The 23390-nt window shown below is 41.3% G+C and overlaps 1 protein-coding gene across 2 annotated transcripts in view; it reads right to left on the bottom strand.

The window, feature by feature from the left end:
- DYM (dymeclin) overlaps positions 1 to 23390 on the bottom strand; it is a 332115-nt gene that overhangs the window by 283259 nt on the left and 25466 nt on the right. The gene's annotated exons all lie outside the window — the stretch shown is intronic.

Raw genomic sequence — 23390 nt, 5'->3', positions numbered from 1 at the left:
TGTATGGGTCTCTAGTCTTTGTCACCATATTTTTATTTATAAAAATATTTTTATTGTCTGACTGCCTCATGGTGTCAGTCTGCTGATCTCCCCCATCCTTTTCTCTTATCTTCCCACCTAACAGGGTTGTTTAGCATAACCCCACTCCCTGGTCACTGCTGACTCAATCAGGGATAGAATCTACTGTAAGCCACTCCAGTCTTGGGGAATTTGGATCTGAGATGGAAAGACAGATTTTCCATACACCTGGAATTTGGCTGCAAAGCTGAGAGTTGGGGGAAACCATCCTCTATCCACTGAGAAGCAGAGAAAGCCAGTTAGTAAGAAAAACAAATGAAGGAACTTTGAGGAGAAAGCAGAGGCCAACAAAAGGACTCTCGGAATTCCCGCTGGCCTTCTGATTCTTGGAGTCGGTTCTTCCGAGAGCCCAGCTATGTTCTCGACCTTAGATTCAATGAGATATCCCTGTCTGTTCATCACATATGCCCCTCATTCTGGCATATGCTTAATCAATTGATTTTTGTTAATAACCAAAAGACTTCTAATTAATAAATCACTGTGGTCTGATTTAATAATATACATTAGCAGTTGGCAGGAAGTAGAAACTATGAGTTACTCAATTTATTGGTTACTCAGGCAAAAAATAAAAGAGGTATAAATGCAAAAGACTGCAAATAGCTTTATGAGGTTAATAACTCAACCACATGCATAAAATCTGTCTCAGTGGTGCTTCTATCTTCTTCAGTCAATAACACTCTCTTAAAACTGGCTGGAAACAAGAGCTTCAATTATATACATGAGGCTACAATCTTCAAAAGCTTCTATGCCTATTCATTCAGCAAACACTGCCTGGACACTTGGGTCATCCCGGGTTCTCTGAAAGATGCTGCCTCTGCCTTCAAGTTACATTTAGAAATAAAGAAGTAGACAGACTATTTGGTGGAGGGAAAACCCCAAGATCAAGGCTAGCCCTTCAACTCATAGGAGGTGCCTCCAACCTACCCCAGGAGCAGTCAAGAAAGACATCCCCAAGGAAGTAACTGCAAAAGAAGTCAGTCTGGCAGACAAAGGGGAAGGAAAAGGGGAGGGTTTTCTAGACATTGAGTAACAACACATGCAAAAAGCATGGCCATCACACAGCCGGGCACATTCTACATTGGAGGCTAATCTACATTGGAGAATGGAAAACCAGAATACTAGAAAAGTACCCTAACCAGATGAAGTCTGGAGTTCAGTTTCTCAACTTATCAACAGAAAGGCACTGAATGGTCCCAAAACAGGGTTCTGATTTATTTTTCATACAATACTAGCCTGAAAAAATGATTAATTCCAACATCTATTAGTAAGGCTGACTTGGACATCACTTCCTCCAGAAAATCTTTGATCACATAAGAACAGGTCTCTGGTCTCTGCCCCAAAAGCACCCAATTATAAAACTGAGTACTTAGTAGCAACTTTGCCCAACTTCTCCTCTCTGTGTCCCTCTGCTCCAAGCCTGTGGGGTCCTCATTCATCCCGGCATTCCCAACCTGGTACAAAGCGGGCACATAATAAAAATGTCCTGACCGAGGGAATGCCATTGTCAGACACTTTGTTAGAAGACAAAACTAATTATTTCCCCCTATTCCTCCAGAAGCACCTCACACTCTCCAACCCTCGAGGCAAGGTCTGCCCCAGAGCTTAAATTTTTATTAAAATATTTAAAAAATACATCTATTTAATTCCAAGTATGAAATACTATTTCTTTCTGAAGCAGTTTGTCACTCAAGGATGAAGAGAGGGGAAAGGTGGGGAATCAGCCCCCCTCTCTTGGAAAGCTCCCTCTTGCGGTAAGCCAGCCAGCACCTGTGGGTGGTGTGCAATCAGGCTGTGTAATCAGGCTGGGCAGGCCTGGGTCCCCTCCACAGGGCTATGAGCTCCAGGAGCACCACTGCCGCCACCCCCTCAACAATCACCACTTTGGGTCAGAAGCATCTCCAGTGCCCAAACTGTAAAAGAAGGAGGCCAGGGAAAATGTCTCAATCACCCATGCCTCCCAGAAGAATAACACTTGGTCATGACCCAGTAAATCACAGGTTCACAGAACCGTGTTTGTAGCAGGAGGAGCACAGGTTCCGCACCCTGAAGCCTCACTTATTTCTACAAAGGAAATCAGCCAGGCACACCACCCCGGCCAAAAGCAACATGCTGATCGTTATAATAGAATTCCCCTTCCTCTCATCCCTCTATCCTCCAATTTTCGAAACTTCTTGGAACATTTTAGGAATAGTCTTCGTTTTCATTTGCTTGATTTAGAGCTAAAATGAGGTGGTAAGCAACCGGGGTGGTTGGTAACTGGTGCCACGTATTTAGGAATCTACGCGCAGGGCTGTTTTAGTTAAACAAATGAGCTCAGATGCTCTGGCAGCAGGCGACTAACAAATCATCATTTGCAGTAAATAAAAGTAAAATGGTGCTGCAAAATCAGCCAATGTTTCCAAGACAATTACAATTAGAAACCAAATGTTGTTTCTGAAGGCAGATTTGGGGTACTGGGAGAATGCAAAAAGGGGGCAAAAGGGCAGCAAATATTTACACCAATACAGATTCAATAAATGAGCACCACACAGGGAACTCCAAACTCACTGTACACAAAACTCTACAACTTGAGGTCAACTGTTTAAATGTCGATAATGGGATGTTAGGGATAATAAATACTCAAAACTAGTCATCTCTTCACTTGATATTAGCCAAAAGGCCGAGAAACGATAAAACTAGTCATCTCTCTTTTTTTTTTTTTCCTAAGATTATTTATTTGATACAGAGACAGTGAGAGAGGGAACACAAGCAGGGGGAGTGGGAGAGAGAGAAGCAGGCTTCCCACTGAGCAGGGAGCCCGATGAAGGGCTCAATCCCAGGACCCTTGGGACCATGACCTGAGCTAAAGGCAGATGCTTAACGACTGAGCCAACCAGGAGCCCAAAACTAGTCATCTCTTAATCAAACTTTTGTACATGAACTAAACTGTAGATAAAACAACCACACTGATTGATTATCAGGCGCAGCTCAGTCTGAAGCAATCCTTCTCTGTGATAACATAGTAGGCTCCTCCCACCCAGGGTTTGGCCACTTTTCCACAGCAACACAAACAAAGGGAGTCTCACAGGAGTCTCAGTTTTGCTGGTGACACTGGGATAACAGTAAGACCCGTGGGACTGGAGAGATGTTCCCCAGAATCACACGCACGTATCTCAAGAAACTGTGAAACTGTTTTAGGGATTTTTCTAGTACTAAGAACCTTCACTGAACTTCCCTAAAGGTAATTCAGCAATGAAGTGGTTATTAAAATTTTCACAACTACAGCCAAGTTCTTAAACGTTACCACTGCCATTTCTGTTCCTTTGATTTCCCGAAGATAATCTCCCTAGGAGAACTCTACCAACCTCAAAGTCAGCTTCTAAGACCAAATTCCCCAGTGAATACCAATAATACAGCTCAGTGATTTGTGAGTTAGGTCTCAAATAACCAGTACAGTCGATGCCCCTTCCGTTGAATGTGCTAACATACAGCAAAACCAAACTTAAATAACCAGGAAGCGTAGGATAAAATACAGCCAAAGAGTAGAGAACCTCAAAGTCACACTGAGTTTGCATTTCACCCTGCATTAAGGGGGAAGCCACGGAGCACAGAATCAAAAACACACAGAACACGACTCTTAGAGCAGCAGCAAGGTGCCCCAGCTACACAACAGTTAAATGTCTGACCCTGATTCCAACCATCTTTTTAGACTTTTAGAACAACAAAAATGACTCAAACTAATGCTTCCAGGGATGCATATGATAAAGAAAGCCTGAACACGTACTCACAATACTAGAATTAAGACTACGGCCAAGTGTTGCACCTGCAAACTTAGATAAACTACTATCTTAACTGTTACTAAGGCAGAACACTTGACTTTAAACAGTCAAGTTTAAATGTTTACTGTTTAAAAAAATCTAGTTGAATTCCACTAAAATTATACAACAATTGGAATACTGGGCAGGAATATCAACAGGAAGGCTAGAGAATGTCTCTGCATCCACTACATTCACATGCCAGTCACTTCCAGTACCTGACCAAGCATACAGCCTCTCAACGGTTCCCATCACTTCTGCACACTAGCAAATGACTTTCCGACCATGCTAATGATTAATGATAATGACAATTATCAATGGTATAACCTAGCCAAGTTACTTCATTTGAGAGACTCAGTTGTTCATCTGCGAAACAAAGCTAAGGATATCACCAACTCACAGGATAGATATAAGGAGTATACGGCAGGGTATAGAGCGTGCAGCACACGGCTCAATGAATGTGAGTTCCTAACCCACCACACAAAAATAAAACGAAACCGTATGTAGTAAACTATCAAATCTGCATAGATGTATTCTTAAATACACCTGACGAGCCAAAGGCAGACGCTTAACCCACTGAGCTACCCAGGTGCCCTTACTTTTTCTTTTTTAAAAGAAAATGTTTTGGGGGGCACCTCGGTGGCTCAATCGGTTAAGTGTCTGCCTTTGGCTCAGGTCACAATCTCAGGGTCCTGGGATCAAGCCCCACAGCAGGCTTCCTGATCAGCAGGGAATCTGCTTCTCCCTCTTCCTCTGTTTCTCTCCCTGTTTGTGCACTCTCTCAAATTAAAAAAATCGTTTGTAAAAAACGGTTTTATTTTTGTAGAAATGAGCCATACTAAATAAAGACAGAGGTAACACTATACAGCTATCAGAACTGCTAAACAAAGAAAAAAAAAAGGAGTGACAAGTGACAACAGCAAATACTGGCAAGGACACAGAGAAAATGGATCTCACATACATTACTGATGGGAATATAAAATGATATAGCCACCAGGAAACAGTTTGATAGTTTGTGTAACACCAAACGTGCACTTGGTAACTACACTTATCATAGTGAGAATTTTGTTATGTATACAATTATCATTTCACTAGGCTGTACAGCTAGAACTAACAAAATATGCCAACTATATGTCAGTTAAAAATAAATTTTAAAAAATAATTTAAAAAAAATACACTTCAACCTGCTCTTACCATACAACCCAGTGACTGCACAGTTGACCATTTATCTCAAAGAAATAAAAACTTATATTCACCTGAAAACCTGTACACAACTGTTCACGGCAGGTTTACTCATAATAGACCCAAACTAGAAACAATGCAAACGTCCTTCAGTGAATCATCATTTAAACAAACTATGAGGGGCGCCTGGGTGGCTCAGTGGATTAAAGTCTCTGCCTTCAGCTCAGGTCATGATCGCAGGGTCCTGGGATCGAGCCCCACATTGGGCTCTCTCTGCTCAGCGGGGAGCCTGCTTCCTCCTCTCTGCCTGCCTCTCTGCCTACTTGTGATCTCTGTCTGTCAAATGAATAAATAAAATCTTAAGAAAAAAAACTATGATACATACACAACACAGACTACTACTCAGCAATAAAAAGGAATGAACTACTGATATACACAACTTGAATGGATCTCAAGGGCATTATCCTGAGTGAAAAGAGCCAATCTCAAAATCTCAGAATCTACATAACTTTCTTGAAATAACAAAATGACAGAGATTGAAAACTGATCAGCGGCTGCCAAGAATTAGAGATGAGGGGGTGGGGGTTCGTGCAGCTATAAAGGGAAAGCACAAGGGAGCCTTGTTGGGATGAAACAGGTAAGCATCTTGATTGCGGTAGTGGTTATACAAGTCTATACATGTGATAAAATTGTACAGAGCTATATAAACACACAACAAATGTGTGCCATGTATAACTAACTGCTGAAGTTCCAATAACCTTCATGGATAGTACCAACGTCAGTTTCCTGGCTTTGATACTGAACTATAGTTATGGGAGTTGTTACCACTGCGGGAGATGAGTGCAGTATGCCAGGGACCTCTCTGTACATTTCTGGCAACCTCCTGTGAATCTGTAATTAAATTAAAATAACAAATTTTAAAAAGCAAATCATAAAAATAAAGCTACACAAGTGTTATATGAATAAACACATTTTTAAAATCCAGACTTCTACACAATTTTGCTTGAATAAATTACAGTATATGAATGGTTTTATAATTGGCTTTAACCATTTATAATGCTGTAGATCTTTTCTCTTTTTTATAAACATATGATCATTTTTAATGACTGTGTAACATTAACAGTATGCAGATGCATCATTTTCATTTTTTATCAATCTCCTTACTCACGAACATTAGGTTGTTAGCAATTTCCTTTCATAAACATTGTCTTCACACATGTATCTTTCTGCATATATTTCTGAACCTGTCCAATTATCTCAACATAAACTCCAGAACTGCAATTGCTAGGTCAATGAACACTTCTGTTCCAATGAGTACTGCAAATTACACTGCAGGATGATTTAATGAATTATCACTCCCCACAGAAGTGCATAGCTATGGCTTATAATCCCACACATATTCCTAAATTTGCAAAATCATATGCTCAAATCTTTTGACACGAAATCCTGTGATCTTAATATTCAGAAAAACATATACCGACAGAAAGCAAGAATAAGCACTTATATGACAATCACAGAATTTCTTTTCCCTCTAACACAGCCTATTCAAAGGAATTCATAAAGGATGTGATGTCTAACTGGCAAATTATCATCACACCACTGTAAAGTCAGAGCAGAGTCTATCGAACACCACCGGCACTCCTTCATCACACCAGGCAGACCATTTTTGTATTAAATAACATGGGGGCCCACCAAGAACTACTGTACAGAGAGTTTGCAACTGCTTTGAACTTAAACTCCATGTCATGGTCCTCCGACAAAGAACTCTGGCCTTAACTTCAAAAATGGTACAGTGGAGAGGATACAGAAATGTTCAGTTTTGATGGAAAAAGAAAAAAAAATAGCAAATATTAAGTAAAAAATAATTGTGTCTATTTTTTCATTACAGAAATAGATGATCAACTGTATCAGCCACTTATGCAGAAAATGTCTCCAGTGTCTCCAGCCACAATTCACGAGGTGAAAGGAGAGAAGAGAATCCACCTTGTCCTGGCTGATTAGGTCTGCTGTCCCCCCACTACCTCGCCGAAACCCCGACATCCCTTCGTACACGGAAGAACAAAATGGACGGAGCTCAGTGTTAAGAGCACACATCCCTCCATTCACCAACACAGCACCCCTGTGAGGTGGCAAGCAGTTTCCAAAACTGACCAATAAACAAGAAAGAACATTTGTTGGTAGGGAAAAAAAAGCTAATTTCATACGAAGCCTGTAGTTCAAGAATTCTAGTTTCGGCAACCAAAATAAATATATAAAAAGAGTCATCTAATAAACTAAATACCTATTCCTGTTAATTGTCACCCGTGAAACTATGGAAGAGTTATTTACAATATTTTAGTCAGCTGGTGTAAGAGGTCAGCCAGGCCTCAGCTGCCAACCCAAACAGTCGCCACTGCTGTGCGCAGGAGCAGCACACTTCGGCTGCTAACTGAACTTCCCCGTGACCTGTATGATGGAGCCAATACGACCCACCAGGAGGAATTGTTTGTGACCCTTCAGCGCGTCCCACAATCCACCGTTGGTTCCCTGCCCATGCCTGGACTCTTCCATTTCTCTTCTACCAACCCATCCGTCTCATTCTTCATCTGTCCACACTTTGGATTTTTGAGTAACACAAGAGGTACTAAGGGATGCTGCCAGGCCATGGGGCTGGCCCTCGGGGATTAAGGAAAGAAAGAAGAGGTTGAATAACACATAATCTTAGAAAACAGTCTTACCAACTGGTTGTAAAACAACACTGCAACCCAAGTAAGAGTCTTACCATACTCTCAGATACGCAAGGTATGTCGGTTCCCACATAAAAGCAAATTTTAAAATTTTATTTGTTTAAAGATTTTATTTATTTATTTGACAGAGAGAGAGAGAGAGAGAGAACTCACAAGCAGGGGGAGCAGGAGAGAGAGAAGTAGGTTACCTGCTTGAGCAGGGAGCCTGACGCGGGGCTCCATCCCAGGACCCTGGGATCATGAGCAGAGCCAAAGGCAGACGCCTTACTGACTGAGCCACCCAGTCGGTACCCCAAAGGCAGACTTATTTATTTATTTATTTATTTATTTATTTTGGTCGGAGAGAGTGAGCACAGGCAGACAGAGTGTCAGGCTGAGGCAGAGGGAGAAGCAGGCTCCCTGCTGAGCAAGGAGCCGGATGTGGGACTCGATCCCAGGACGCTGGGATCATGACCTGAGCTGAAGGCAGCCGCTTAACTGAGCCACCCAGGCATCCCGGCAGATTTTTTTAAAAAAAGCTTTTACACTACCGATAAAAGTATTTTTAAAAACTGAAAATGTGACTAAGTATACATTTAGCAGGATTTCATTAATTTGAACTCCACTAATTGAGAATTTTAATTGCTTGTCTAAAATGAAGTTTAAACTGACTTTCACATTCTATTTTTTTTTTAAAGATTTTATTTATTTATTTGACAGACAGAGGTCACAAGTAGGCAGAGAGGCAGGCAGAGAGAGAGAGGAGGAAGCAGGCTCCCCGCTGAGCAGAGAGCCCGATGTGGGGCTCGATCCCAGGACCCTGGGATCATGACCTGAGCCGAAGGCAGAGACTTTAACCCACTGAGCCACCCAGGCACCCCTCACTTTCTATTTTAAAGACAGTATTTCAACACAAGAGGAGAAGGTTTAGGAAAAGTGTTTTTTAACTTCTAACAATAGAAATGTGTTTAAAGGGGCACCTGGCTGGTTCAGTCAGCAGAGCAAGCTACTCATCTCAGAGGGTTGTGAGTTCAAGCCCCACACTATACAAGCCCCACATAAACCTTACTTAAAAAAAAAAAAAAAAAAAAAGACTTTTCTTTAATCTCAAGAGTCTCCAGTTCAAGGCCCATGTTGGGCTCCCTGCTCAGCGTGTAGTCTACTCGAGAAAAAAAAAAAAGGAAGGAAAATAAATGTGTTAAAGGACTCTGGCATATTAATTGTTGATATGGAAATAAATTTGCTGATTAGCTCTAATTTGCCATCTTTACAGACTTGTAAACAACTCAGAGTGCTCTCACAGTGGTTACTGCACCTGACTTCTTTCCAAAACCCTGAGAAGGTGCCTGAGGAAACTGGAGCATTCTCATTTTACACATGGCAGGAACAGAGAAGCCAAGCAAGCAACTTGCCCAAGGTCACAATGTGAGAATAAACACATCTAATGTCTAATACTCTTTCCATATGAATAGTATTTAACTCCTTTCTTTAAAATTTTTTGAAGACTTATTTGAGAGAGAGAGAATGTACACAAGTCGGGGGGAAGGGGCAGGGAGAGAGGAAGGAGAGCAGCAGACTCCCCAGTGAGCCCAACTCAGGGCTCACAACCATGAGGATCATGACCTGAGCCAAAACCACGAGTCAAATGCTTAACTAACTGAGCCACCCACCCAGGCACCCCTTAGCTCCTTTTTTATTAAAGCAAACCCACATAACATCAAACTAAAATATTACTACTAGCTATCCGGAATTTCTACACATACCTAAAAGAAGTTGTGCCATACAGGCCCCATCTACTATAAAGATTATATCTATGTTATGATTAAAATCATGTAAAGCCTTTGGGAATGATAAAGAACTAAAGGAAACAGAAAATTTTAAGCCTAGTAAGGAAAGTGGCAGGATGACAAAGGGACTTTTTTTAACTGTTACGGAATCATAAACTATAGTTTCATCAGGAAGCTAAATTTTTAAATTTTATATTTCCTAAGTCACAGCTTTCAGCAATTTAGACTGGTTTTACTGTACTTACTTCAAGCACACCCACCTTTTATGTGAATCTCAATAATAACAGATGATAAACTCACAGTTCAAAACTTATTTAATGAAAAGCTGATGGACAGAAAGTTGTTGGGGGTAAAATTACATGTAGATTTTCGGAACACACATCTGCTGAGTGATCAAACTACAATTATGAGGTTCAAAAAAGAAGCACTGAGGGCGCCTGGGTGGCTCAGTGGGTTAAGCCGCTGCCTTCGGCTCAGGTCATGATCTCAGGGTCCTGGGGTCGAGTCCCGCATCGGGCTCTCTGCTTGGCGGGGAGCCCGCTTCCTTCTCTCTCTGTCTGCCTCTCTGCCTACTTGGGATCTCTCTCTGTCAAATAAATAAATAAAATCTTTAAAAAAAAAAAAAAAAAAAGAAGCACTGAAAATTTTGTCATGATTTCAAAATCGACATTAATAATGTTATTTTCGGCCCACAACAAACATACTCTGAGAAGATATAATGTTTTGTCAGTTTAAAACACAACCTGAGGGACGCCTGGGTGGCTCAGCTGGTTAAGCATCTACTTTCAATGATCCCAGCGTCCTAGGATCGAGTCCCCCATCGGGTTCCCTGCTCAGCGGGAAGCCTGCTTCTCCCTCTGCCTCTGCCGGTTACTCTCCTGCTTGTGCTCTCTCTCTCTCTCTCTGACAAATAAATAAAACTTTTCATAAATAAATAAATAAAGCACGACCTGAGTAAATAAACAAGTAACCATTCAGCAAAGTACGGAAGCATTTCTGAAGCCTTTTCTTCCCCTTAGCAAAGAGAAAATTATAGAAATCATTCACAAAACTAACTAGAATCAGCCCATTCAGTAGTTAAACTGTGGGAATGTTAATGTTTTAAAAGGGCCTATTCATGGGAAAAAGTCAAAGGATAAAAACTTCATATAAATTTATTATAGCACTTTTTAATGCACCAAGCAGAACCAAAAAGGTGTTTATATTCATGTGATTCACAGACAATCCTAAATGTTGTCATTCAACGGGCAAAATGAAAGGAACTATAACTATTAAAACGTCAAAGTTTCAGCAGCCACCATGCAAGATAATATTGCTTTATTTTCTCAAGAAAGGAACAGAAAAAAAAAATTACTTCAAAATCCAGATTCCAACCAACATACTGAGAAAAGCAAAGGGAGCATCTGCAATAAAACACACTTTCCCCTTACTTTAATGTTTTAAACAAGGTTAGTTATATTGCCCCCATTTAAACTGGTAGTTTGAAGCAGCCATCAACCCGGGCCAAACTCAACGAATCTTCTAAAGGGACCTTGCACAGAAAGGTATCAATGAAAGAACAGGAAATAAAAGTTTTTAACTCAAGACGTAAAAACTGAACTTCTTTGGGGATCTCAACTGGAGAAAATAAGATGCCAAAAAAAGAAATCTCAAATGATTTCTTCCCTTAGTCAAACGGTGAGGATGTGCAAACGTCTGATGGAAGAAATGGAGTTGAGGCGGCGGTCAGCGGCCCCCCAGGCCCACCTCAACAGCACAGCAGACAGCTTCACCTTGAGAGGTGCTCATAAAACCGCACAGCAAGTACGCCAAAGAGAATAAAAACACAGCCGTGGAGACAGGCATCAAAAATTCAAAGAAAAAAATAGTTTTACAATGACTGAATAGCTTCTGTCAGTTAAAAACTTGTGACTGAATTCAATAAAGTCTCTTTTCCTGTTTCTCAGCTGAGGAAACAGATCAAGGACCTCTGAGGAAGGATCATTCAGGCAGCTCCTTGGGAACAGAGAGAAGCCCCACTCCACGGAAGGCAAGGTTAAAACACCAGACAGACTATCCAGCCACTTGCGTGACTTAAGCGTAAATAATGGAATCATTACCTTTACGTTGTAATAAAGGCACTCGAACATTAAAGTACCAGCGCTTGGGACATACTGGGCTTTGAAATTGCTTGAAAATGTGAACAGATAATCGGGTGATTCTCTATTCAAAGACTGTAATTAGATACGGCAGGTCTTTAACCGTTATTTGAAGCTCAGTCTGTATGATGCTTGCAAGTGGAGACTGTGTAGCAGGATGGTCAACAGATTCCATGTCCACAGCTATAGAATCTGGGTTTAAATCTCGTCGGCACCAGCTATGAACTGTGTGATCCTGGACAACCCCCAGGTCTCTGTGGCCTCGCCTGCAGTCCCCACATCACACACCTGATGGGAGATGTACACAGGGACAGGCACTGAGGGCAAAGAGCAGGCACTGGGCCACACAGTGAGTGCTCAGTTAAGAACCGCTGAATTAACCATCGTGTTTGCATTAGAAAGTCTTTTGGCTGAATATACGCATTTTTTAATAATGTAAGAAGGATCCCCGAAAAAAAAAATCAGACTAGGAACCTAACAACTGCACAGAAATGGAGAACTAGAGCACCTGAAAGGCACAGTCGATTAAGCACCTGACTCTTGATTTCGGCTAAGTCGTGATCTCAGGGTCGTGAGATCGAGCCCCATCTCGGGCTCCACGCTCAATGAGGAGTCTGCTTGAGACATTCTCTGTCTCTCTCTGCCCTCCCCCATATGCACCTTCCCTCTAAAATAACTCGTTTAAAATTTTTTTTATTAAAAAATAGAGTTTAAAGAAATGTGTAAGTAGAACAAACTGAAGTTTTAAAAATATGACGTGATGTGGTATGCACATACTATGGATACCATTCAGCTTTAAAAGGAAATTGAGGGGCGCCTGGGTGGCTCAGTGGGTGAAGTATTTGCCTTTGGCTCAGGTCATGATTCCAGCGTCCTGGGATCTAGCCAGGCATCTGGCTCCCTGCTCAGAGGGGATTCTGATCTCCCTCTACACCACTCCTCCCCCACCACTTGTGTGCTCTCTCTCGCTCACTCTCTCTAAAACATAAAATCTTAAAAAAAAAAGGGGGGGGGGACAGACACGTGCTACTGCATGGATGAACCTTAGAATTATACTACGTGAAAGAAGCCAGACACAACATGACAGATACTACATGGTTCCATTTATATGAGGTGCCTAGAATAGACAACTTCATAGAGACAGAAAGTAGACTACAGAGGGCCCCAGGGGCTGGGGAAAGGAGGAGTCAGGATTTATTATTTAATGGGTACAGAGTTTCTGTCTGAAATGATAAAAAAGTTCTGGAAATGGACACCGATGATGACCATAACTGGGAATGTACTTAATGCCACTGAATCACATATTTAAAAACGGCTACAACAGTAAATTTCACGTTATATAAATTTTCCCATAATAAAACAAACTATGTGAGTAAAATCTTTCCATATATTATAGGAGAGTAAGTAAATTATAACAGACGCAACTCAATTCTCAAATATCAACATGAAAACGTGCTCATCTCTGGACTATAATGCAACAAAAAAAAATCTCTAACACGGCCAAAAAGTTTCCTTGCTCACAGTTTGCCTTTTACCACTTTTTTAACAAGCAGGACTTACTCCTGCTGCGGGTCCATATTCATACTTGCTATTCCTCTACCTGGAATACTCTTTCCCCAGAATTTGCATGGCTCAGTCCCTGATTTTGCTCATGTCTCTGCTGCTTCCCTGCAGACCCTCTACCTAAAGATACCTAAGATAACCACCGCTTCTATCTGCTCCCATTCTCTCACTCCGCACGACCTTGCTCTGCCTTATTTTTCTTCACTGCACTTGGCACTTTCAGAAATGATTTTACAGATTTATTTCCTTTCTTATCACCCATCTCCTCCACTAAAATGCAAGCTGCAAGAGGGCAGCTTCATTCCTCAAGTTCACTGAAAGATTTCCAGCTCCTAAAAATAGAGCCTGGGAAATAGGGGGCTTTCAATAACTATTTTTTTGGTAAATAAATTTTTTAAATTTCCATTTACTGGAAAAGAAATATGTCATACAGAATACGTTATTTTTTTTTTAAGATTTTATTTATTTATTTGACAGAGAGAGAGAGAGATCACAAGCAGGCAGAGAGGAGGAAGCAGGCTCCCTGCTGAGCAGAGAGCCTGGGGCTCGGGCTCGATCCCAGGACCCTGAGATCACGACCTGAGCCGAAGGCAGAGGCTTAACCCACTGAGCCACCCAGGCACCCCGAAAATACATTATTTTTAAGTTGCATAATAATAAGAGTTTGATCCCATATTTGTAGGAGAAAAAAGGCAGATATAAATAAATATGACTATCTGTAAGTATGTGCGTTGTAAAAAGTACAGGAGAATATATTCTAAATATCAACAGTGACATTCTCTATGTGATGAGAACACATGACCATTTTCCCTTTTATTTTCTAACTTTCCTACAATGAAAGATTTGTGTAATTTAAAAAAAAAAAAAAAAAAAAGATGATTTTTACCAGCAAAGCAACTACTAGAAACTCACTCCCCTTACACAGTTAGAGATATGCATAAAGACTTGGCTACTATTAAGTTCATCAGAGTTTTACATTTAATCACAAAAAAAGAAACGACCAAAAAGTCCAACATTAGTTAAATAAATTACTGTCCTCTGTAAGACAGAATATTGTACACCCATTTAAAATCTATATTGCAGGGAAAAAATGACATGAGGAAAATGTAAGTTAAAGAACATAGAATATGAGGCTTTTTTTTTTTTTAAGATGTTATTTATTTGAGAGTTAGTGGGCAAGAAAGCAGGAGCAAGAGCACAAGCAGGGGGAGGAACACAGGGAGGAGAAGCAGACTCCCCACTGAGCAAGGAGCCGGACCTCGGGACTCCATCCCCAGGACTCCAGGATCACCACTGGAGTAGAAGGCAGACACTTAACCAACTGAGCCACTCAGGCGCCCCCGGATGCAAACATTTTATATGAGAGAACTGATGGCATATACACCAAAATGTTAATAATGGTTACTTCCTATTTCTTTTCTTTTTCTTTTTTTAAGTAGGCTCCAGGCCCAACGTGAGCTCAACACGGGGCTTGAACTCAGGACCTTGAAATCAAGACCTAAGCTGACATCAAGAGTCAGATATTTAACCAACTGAGCCACCTAAGCACCCCATTAATGGTTACTTCTTATCACTATTATTTTTACCTTTTTGCCTCTGTGCTTTGCTGTATGCAAAGGTACCAAAAGCAAACACACATTACTTTAGTACTCAAAAACATGAGCTTAAGTGACCATGTTGACAGTGCCAAAAATCGCCTTCTTGCCTTGTTTGAGCGCCATCTAGTGCTCAGGACGTATAATACCATTTTCACAATGCAGTTGAGGTTTCTACAGGTATTCTTTATAAACAGGGCATTATGTAAGCACAGAGACAAATATCACTACGCTCTGTGTCTGGCCTGATTTCTACAACTGAACAACTGATTCAAAATAGTCAGAGGATTTCTGATCTTTAGGATAAAATAGTTATCAGAAAAATTGGTTAGATTTCTTTTTTTCATCACTCAAATATTTTAGGCTAACTCTGAAGACAAGACTAACTCCTTGAAGAAGTGGAATTTCAGACACTGTACATGCATTATGGTGTTTAATCTAGACGGTAGGCATTATTTCCATTTTACAGAAGCATCAAAAGGCCCAGTGAAATGAAGCAGCTTGCCTAGATTCACAAAGCTGGTGAGTAGCGGAGCTGAGATGTAAGACGAAGTTGGGCTGCTCCAAAATCCATGCTTCCCCAACACACTTCACTGTCTCCATTCTTTACAGATCACCAAAAAAAAAAAAAAAAAATCAATGCATCTTTTAGGAAAATTATTCTCATTCTCAATTAGTATACACGCATGTGGGCTTCTAAAAAACAAAATCAACACACAGACCAAAAGCAGAAACACAATCATAAATACAGAGAACTGGTGGTTGCCCGAGGGGAGGGAGGTGGAGGGATAGATGAAATACGTGAAGGAGATTAAGAGGTTTAAACTTTCGGTTATAAAATAAATAAATCATGGGATGAAAAGTATAGCAGAAAACATAATCAAGAATATTATAATGACATTTGGTGACAGATGGTGACTACACGTTAAGGCAAGCACTGCACAATGCATAGAATACTGAATCACTATGTTATATATCTAAAACTAGTATAATGTTGTATGTCAACTACATTTCAATAAAAATTAAATACACAAGCTATCACTATATTCCGGAGTGTTGCTCTCAGATCTAGTACTGTTAGCTCATTACGCATTTAGGTTCAAATCAAGTATCTATTTAAAACAAAAGAACATTTAAAACACACTGTGCTATCTACTCTTCTGTTGGCCACTCAATTCCATGAGGACAGCTGCCTGCCCTACTTTCTCCTTTCCTGCTCCTTCCAATCTAACATCCAGCCCACCCAAAAAGAAATGTCCCTAAAACAATACTTCCGCTAAATCCACTAAACAAGAACCTACAGTTCTAATCCTCAGCTTTCTAATAGGTGTGGCCAAAAAAATAAGCACCCTTCTCCCGGTCACCAGACCTGGGCAGCCCCATCACTTCACCCTGCAATACCATGAATCATGTTGGGAAGTGCCTTCAGTGATCCGTAAAATCCGTTCCCAACCTATTACACTTGTTTCTCATACCTTGCCAACACAAACTAGAAGAATTAATGGAAGTCATTTGGTCATACTTTACTCACAGCACAAGAATCACTTTTTTCTTTTCTTAAGTAGTCTCCACACCCAGCATGGAGCCCAGCTGGGGGCTTGAACTCACAAACCCCGAGATCAAAACCTGAGCTGAGATCAAGAGTTGGATGCTTGGGGCGCCTGGGTGGCTCAGTGGCTTAAACCTCTGCCTTCGACTCAGGTCATGATCTCAGGGTCTTGGGATTGAGCCCCGCATCGGGCCCTCTGCTCAGCAAGGAGCCTGATTCCCCCCCCAACCCGGCCCCGCCTGCCACTCTGCCTACTTGGGATCTGTCAAATAAATAAATAAATTTAAATTTAAAAAAGCAACAAACTTGTTTTTTTAAAAAAAGAGTTGGACGGGGCGCCTGGGTGGCTCAGTTGGTTGGACGACTGCCTTCGGCTCGGGTCATGATCCTGGAGTCCCGGGATCGAGTTCCACATCGGGCTCCCAGCTCCATGGGGAGTTTGCTTCTCCCTCTGACCTTCTCCCCTCTCATGTGCTCTCTCTCACTGTCTCTCTCTCAAATAAATAAATAAAATCTTAAAAAAAAAAAAAAAGAGTTGGACGCTTAATCGAGTAAGCCCCCCAGGTGCCCTCACAAGAATCATGTGTACGCAGTTATTCACTGTGGCATTTGTTTGCAAGGTAGTAATAAAATGCTGGAAGCAATCCAAATGGTTAAACTATATGGCTGTAGTAATTTTGGTATATTCAGGAATGATACGTTACGTCTTCATCAAAAACAATGAGGAAGCTAATACACAGAAGGTTCTCCAAAATACAATCAAAGGAAAAAGCACAAAGTGCAAAAGCATACATAATACATATTATCATCTAAAACAAGGGGGATGTATGTTCATGTGTTTGTAAATGCACATTTACAAACACATGCATGAATGTTTGTGTCCCCCACCATAATATATATGTTGAAATACTAACCCCAAAAGTGATGGTATTAGTAGGTGGGTCTTTGGGGTGATTAAGTCATTAGGATGAAACCCTCACACATGGGTCAGTACCACTACTAGAAAGGCCCCCAGAGAGCTTGCTCACCCCTCCCACTGAGTGCAGAACAGAGAAGGTACTGGCTGTACACTTAGGATGACTGGTAACATTGGTTGCCTCTGGGAAAGAGAACGAGACATCCTGGAAGACAGAGGAAGAGAGACTTCCCACTTTTTACCCTCTAAGTCTTTTGAATTTTGGACAAGAATGTGTTATCGGGTGCTTGGATGGCTCAGTTGGTTAAGCATCCAACTCTTGATTTCGGCTCAGGTTGTTATCTTGGGGTTGTGAGATCGAGCCCCGTGTGGCGTTCGCTGCGCAGTGGAGAGTTTGCTTGAGATTCTCTCCCCCTCTCTCTGCCCCACCCCTGCACTCACAAGCACTCTCTTGCTCTCTCTCTCAAATAAATCTCTAAAAAATAAAGAATGTGGGGCACCTGGGTGGCTCAGTTAGGCGTCTGCCTTTGGCTCGGATCATGATCCCAGGCTCCGGGGATCGAGTCCACACTGAGCTCCCTACTCAGTGGGGAGCCTGCTTCTCCTCCTCCCCATGCTTGTTCTCTCTCTCGCTCACTCTCTCACACACAAATAAATAAAATCTTTTTAAAAAATTAAAAATAAAGAATGTATTATCTTTTCAGATAAAAATAAATTATAATTTTTAAAATTCCATCTACAGACACCATAGTTCTTCCATTTCTTCACACCATCTGCCAATGCCAGAGGAGGCTCTAACCTCAAGACAGGCCCCTGTGATCAACATTTTCCTCAGGCAGGCTAGTGTCCCACTGGTCCACACCCACACACAGAACTGTGTCCTGCCTCACTGTCTCTGTCCATGCTCTTTTCAGAGGCATTTGAATTCTCTCTTTCCTTTTCTCTCCCTTTCTAAATCATTCACCTCAGCTGGGGCTCTGTTCACATTCCAACACCTCCAGAACACTTTCCAGGACCCCGTAATCGTGACTATCCTACATGGCTATCCATGTACCTTCGAACACTGTTTGTTTGGAACATGATAACTGAGCCTGTAACTGAATTATTTAAAAAAACAAACACTGAAGAAGTAATACCGTGGACCCTGAACAGTGCAGGGGTTGGGAGCACCAACTCCCGCAAAGTAGAAAATCCACATTTAACTTCTGACCCAGAACTTATCCTCTAATAGCCTAATGTTTACCAGAAGCCTTACCAGCAACATTCAGTAGATTACCACATATTATGTATATGTATATATACTGTATTCTTATAGTAAATTTAGCTAGAGAAAAGATTATGCCATTAAGAAAATCATAAGGAAAATACATTTACAGTACTCTAATTGCAGTACAGTACCGTACCACATTTATTGGTAAAAGATCCACACTTAAGTGCACCTGCAGAGTTCAAGTCTGTGTTGTTCAAGGGTCAACTGTAATTTCTGCTGAAGGAGAGAGTAATGACCACAGATGATGCAGTCAGGGTATCTAATAAAATGAAAGCCTGATCTTAGCCTTTCTACTGAAAATCTTTCAGTGGTTCCCACTGATACTAGGACAAAATTGAAACTGCTTACTATTTTCTACAAGGCCCCTCAAATCGGCCAAACCCCCACCCCTCACTTCTTCAGTTTTGCACACCTGCCACGTTCTTCCTCACCACTGGGAGACTCTGCGGCTCCCCTACTGCGCCAGTCCTCCCCTACTCCCACCCCCTTCCCTCCGGCTCAGGACTCCGAGCATCACTCCTGCTTTGGCTGCCTCCTGAAAGGAGTGCCGGCTGAGAGACACAGGGGTGGGAAGGAGGCTTTCATTAAACATCCTTTGGTACCTTCTGGGATTTGAGCCAGAAGTGAAACAAACCTATGCCACTTCCTCCTGAAAATCTGTGACTCACCCTGTCCGATTCTAACTCAGACACTGAGCTTCTGCTACTGCTGTGCTCATGCTTCCCTGTACTACTTCTATAACAGCTTTTACCATAGTTCACTGCACTCATCTATTGGTTTACAGGTAGATTGTAAGTCCTTGGAGGGCAAGAGACTTGACCTAGTTCTTCACTATATCCTGAGAAGCAAGTGAATAAATAATAGCTTATAAAAAGTGAAAGGTCATCTGGCCCAGTTGTTCTCAGGGACAAGCATGACACATATTACAAATGCAATCAGCACATACCATACATTGACGTAGGGATATCTGGATGCCCATGAACCAAAAAAATAATAAGCATAGCTCTGTTTCTTGTTTTTGCTGCTATTATTTAGTAATCTATAAATGTACAAAATCAACCATGCAAGTAATTTAAAAATATTTTATAAGAAAAATAAACAGCATATTAAACTTAACTCTTAAATTAACCTTGATTTCATTTCAGACTTTTGCTTCACAAGTAATTTTTTTAAAGATTTTATTTATTTATTGACAGACAGAGATCACAAGGAGGTAGAGAAGCAGGCAGAGAGAGGAGGAAGCAGACTCCCTGCTGAGCAGAGAGCCCTATGCGGGGCTCAATTCCAGGACCCTGGGACCATGATCTGAGCTGAAGGCAGAGGCTTTAACCCACTGAGCCACCCAGAAGCCCCCACAAGTAATTTTAATAAGGTGAAAAGTTAAAAAACTACTGAAGAGCCTAAACAGGATTTTGCAACCATGCCTGGAAACGCTAACAAAATCTGATTACTCTAGTGCCAACAATAATTTATAGTAAGGAAGGATTAGATTAGTCCTAAAGGCCTTATAGTTTCCAAAATATTGGCAGACACCAGCTTTTGGCTGCAAAAATGGGCTGCACTTGAAAACCACACATAGGAGTCCAAGGAGTTTCCAGAAGTAAGCAATCTCAAAAATGTCTAGGTTCAGAGATTCACCTCCATCCTGAGTCATTCAGAAACTTGGTATTTCCATCCCTGCCTCTGTCAATGAGGTGGCACCTGCCAGCTCAGAGTCAAGGTCCTACAGGCCACACGTCCAACACCAGCACTGAGGGGGCAGGAGTCTCAAACCAAGCGACAGAGGGGCACCACCACAAGTGAAGCCCCTGGGACTCTTCCCCCTACACCTGCCACATGCAATGTATTCACTTTCTGCTTTTCACACTTTCTGAGATTCCTACAGTACATTTTTGCATAAACTAGGGTGAATTAAGAAAAAGGAACAATGTCCAAAAGGATATATATATGAGAGCAGCAGCAGATTTTCGAGAAAGAGCAGGAATTAACAAAGCAAACTAGAGAGCCATGGTAATTCAAACTGTGAGGCAGAGGTTTAAGAAATAGACAAAAATGGCTAACACCTTATTCACATCACATCAATCCATCCTGCCCCTAGTACTCCAAAGTGCCAGTTCGGCATAAGTACACGGACACACAACACACTCTTTTTCTCCGAAAGTACTTGGCTGGGGGGGCGCCTGGGTGGCTCAGTGGGTTAAGCCTCTGCCTTTCTTTGGCTTGGGTCATGATCCTGAGGTCCTGGGATCGAGCTTCACATCCGGCTCTACTCAGCAGGGAGCCTGCTTCCCTCTCTCTCTCTGCCTGTCTCTCTGCCTACTTGTGATCTCTGTCAAATGAATAAATAAAATCTTTAAAAACAAACAAACAAAAGTACTTGGCTATTATTTTCTTTCCTTTGCCATTTAAGTTTTAGAATCAGCTTACCAAGATCTCTCCACCTCACTCCCCCAAATCCCCAATAAAAGCTGTTGGGATTTTAACTGGAACTGCCTTCTCTACAGGTCAACCGCGGAAGAACTGACGTTTTAATGACAGTCTTCGAAATCTTTAAATGTGGTATCACTCTTCATTTAGTTAAGTCTTCTGTATTGTCTTTCAGAAGACACCGCACTGCAGTTTACATACGTGAGAAGAGAATTTTTTTTTTTACAACAAATGATGCGGTCTCTCTCTCTGCCCTTTTTTCTCTTAGCGTTATTTCAACAGGAGCAGCAGTACTCAGTGACAACCCCTCAAAGTTTGCTGACGCTACAGCTGGCTTCAGTTTGACCTCTCCTGCCCCTCCACAGCATCTTTAATTTTCCAAGGATATCAGAAGCAGTAGTAAGTAGTTGCTTCATATAATGTGCAACTAATCTGTGCTATCCCATGAACTGCAAACTAAGGGAAACTCCTGAGGCCCAATCTAGCTGTATCCAAGAGTTAGAAATTAAACTTTACTGCCAAAATATATAAATAGTTCACAAAAAGGAAATGCCAATAATCCTTAATCCTTAAACACATAAAAACAAACATAACCTTGATCACTAAAGAGAGGCAAATTGAAACCATAAGGACTACAATACACATACATACATAGATTTTTCTTTTCTTTTAATTCACCATCAAAAAGAGAAAGAGGGGCGCCTGGGTGGCTCAGTGGGTAAAGCCACTGCCTTCGGCTCAGGTCATGATCTCAGGGTCCTGGGATCGAGTCCCGCATCGAGCTCTCTGCTCAGCGGGGAGCCTGCTTCCTCCTCTCTCTCTCTGCCTGCCTCTCTGCCTACTTGTGATCTCTCTCTGTCAAATAAATAAATAAATAATCTTTAAAAAAAAAAAAAAAAAAGAGAGAGAGAGAAAAAGAGACAGACCTTCCAAGCCCGGGATTAAGGGAGAGGGAAAGTACTTGTCACCATTATACTATTTTCATTAAACTGGTAAACGAACAGAATTAAGTGTTTACCCTTATTTAATAATATAGTAAAAACTGTATTTTATATAACCTAAATGATGAAGGAAAGCTCTTCTTTACAGAAAAGTTCCACTTAATAAATGTATAAGAAATGACCAAATTAGAAATATCACCATTTTGTTATTTTTTTTTTAAAGAAATATTTATTCATTTGACAGACAGAGATCACAGTAGGCAGAGAGGCAGACAGAGAGAAAGGGGGAAGCAGGCTCCCCGATGAGCAGAAAGCCCGATGCAGGGCTCAATCCCAGGACTCTGGGATCACAACTCGAGCCGAAGGCAGAGGCTTTAACCCACTGAGCCACCCAGCCACCCTGCATTTTGTTATTTCTTATGAAACAGGTGATTCAGACCAAAACCATCAACATTCTCAAATCTCTGAGCAAATTTAGCATAACTAAAACCACACATTTTCTGTGTCCTGATGTAATACAGTACAAAGTATATAAAATCACTCATATAATACTCTTACCAAAACTGTTTAAATTTTATCAAGCCTTTAAATCTGTCTTCCAGTTTACAGAAAACAAAAAAAAATTTTTTTTTAATTATGGTATGAGAAGCAATCAAGTAAATCAAAAAGGTAAAACATTCTACAGAAAAACAGACACAATTTGTTCTTAATAGCACAGAAAAAAACCTGTGGCAGGGACTGGAGAGTGAATACCTCTATTCTACAGACGTTTGGGAAATATACCAACTGCACCGTACCCACCTTATTTGGTTCCTAATGTTAGCAACCTTTATAAAACAATGGGGGAAATGTCAATATGGACTGGGTAGGAGGACTTTTTATTAATTTTGTTAGGTCTAATAATGGTATTAGGTCACAGAAGAAAATGTCCTTATTTTACTTTAAAATACTTTAGAGGGGCGCCTGGGTGGCTCAGTGGGTTAAAGCCTCTGCCTTCAACTCGGGTCATGATCTCAGGGTGCTGGCATCGAGCCCCGCATCGGGCTCTCTGCTCAGCATGGAGTCTGCTTCTCCCTCCCGCTCCCCTCTCTCTGCCACTCCCTCTGCTTGTGAGCTGGCCCGCTCTCTCTCCCCCTCTCTGTCAAATAAATACATAAAATCTTTAACAAAAAAAAAAATACATTTTACTTAACTGTGGGGGAAAACAGGGATAGCAGCAGAAAAAATAAAAAACAAGGTATGTGTAGGATGCTAGCACTTGTGTTCAAACAATTTTCTAAACTATATGAGATAAATGCTTAAGTAACCTTGTACTATTCTAGAGATTCAAAAGCAACTGCTATGAGGAATCATCTCTGGGGAAGGGAGATGGCTGGGTGGAAGAAAAGAGAAAAATGTGTTTTCTACTTGCATCTCTTTATTTTCTATTGGCACATGTACGACAG

This window comes from Mustela nivalis (genome assembly GCF_964662115.1).
Source record: "Mustela nivalis genome assembly, chromosome: 14".
Lineage (NCBI taxonomy): Eukaryota > Metazoa > Chordata > Mammalia > Carnivora > Mustelidae > Mustela > Mustela nivalis.
This window is presented reverse-complemented; position numbering and strand designations above follow the sequence as displayed.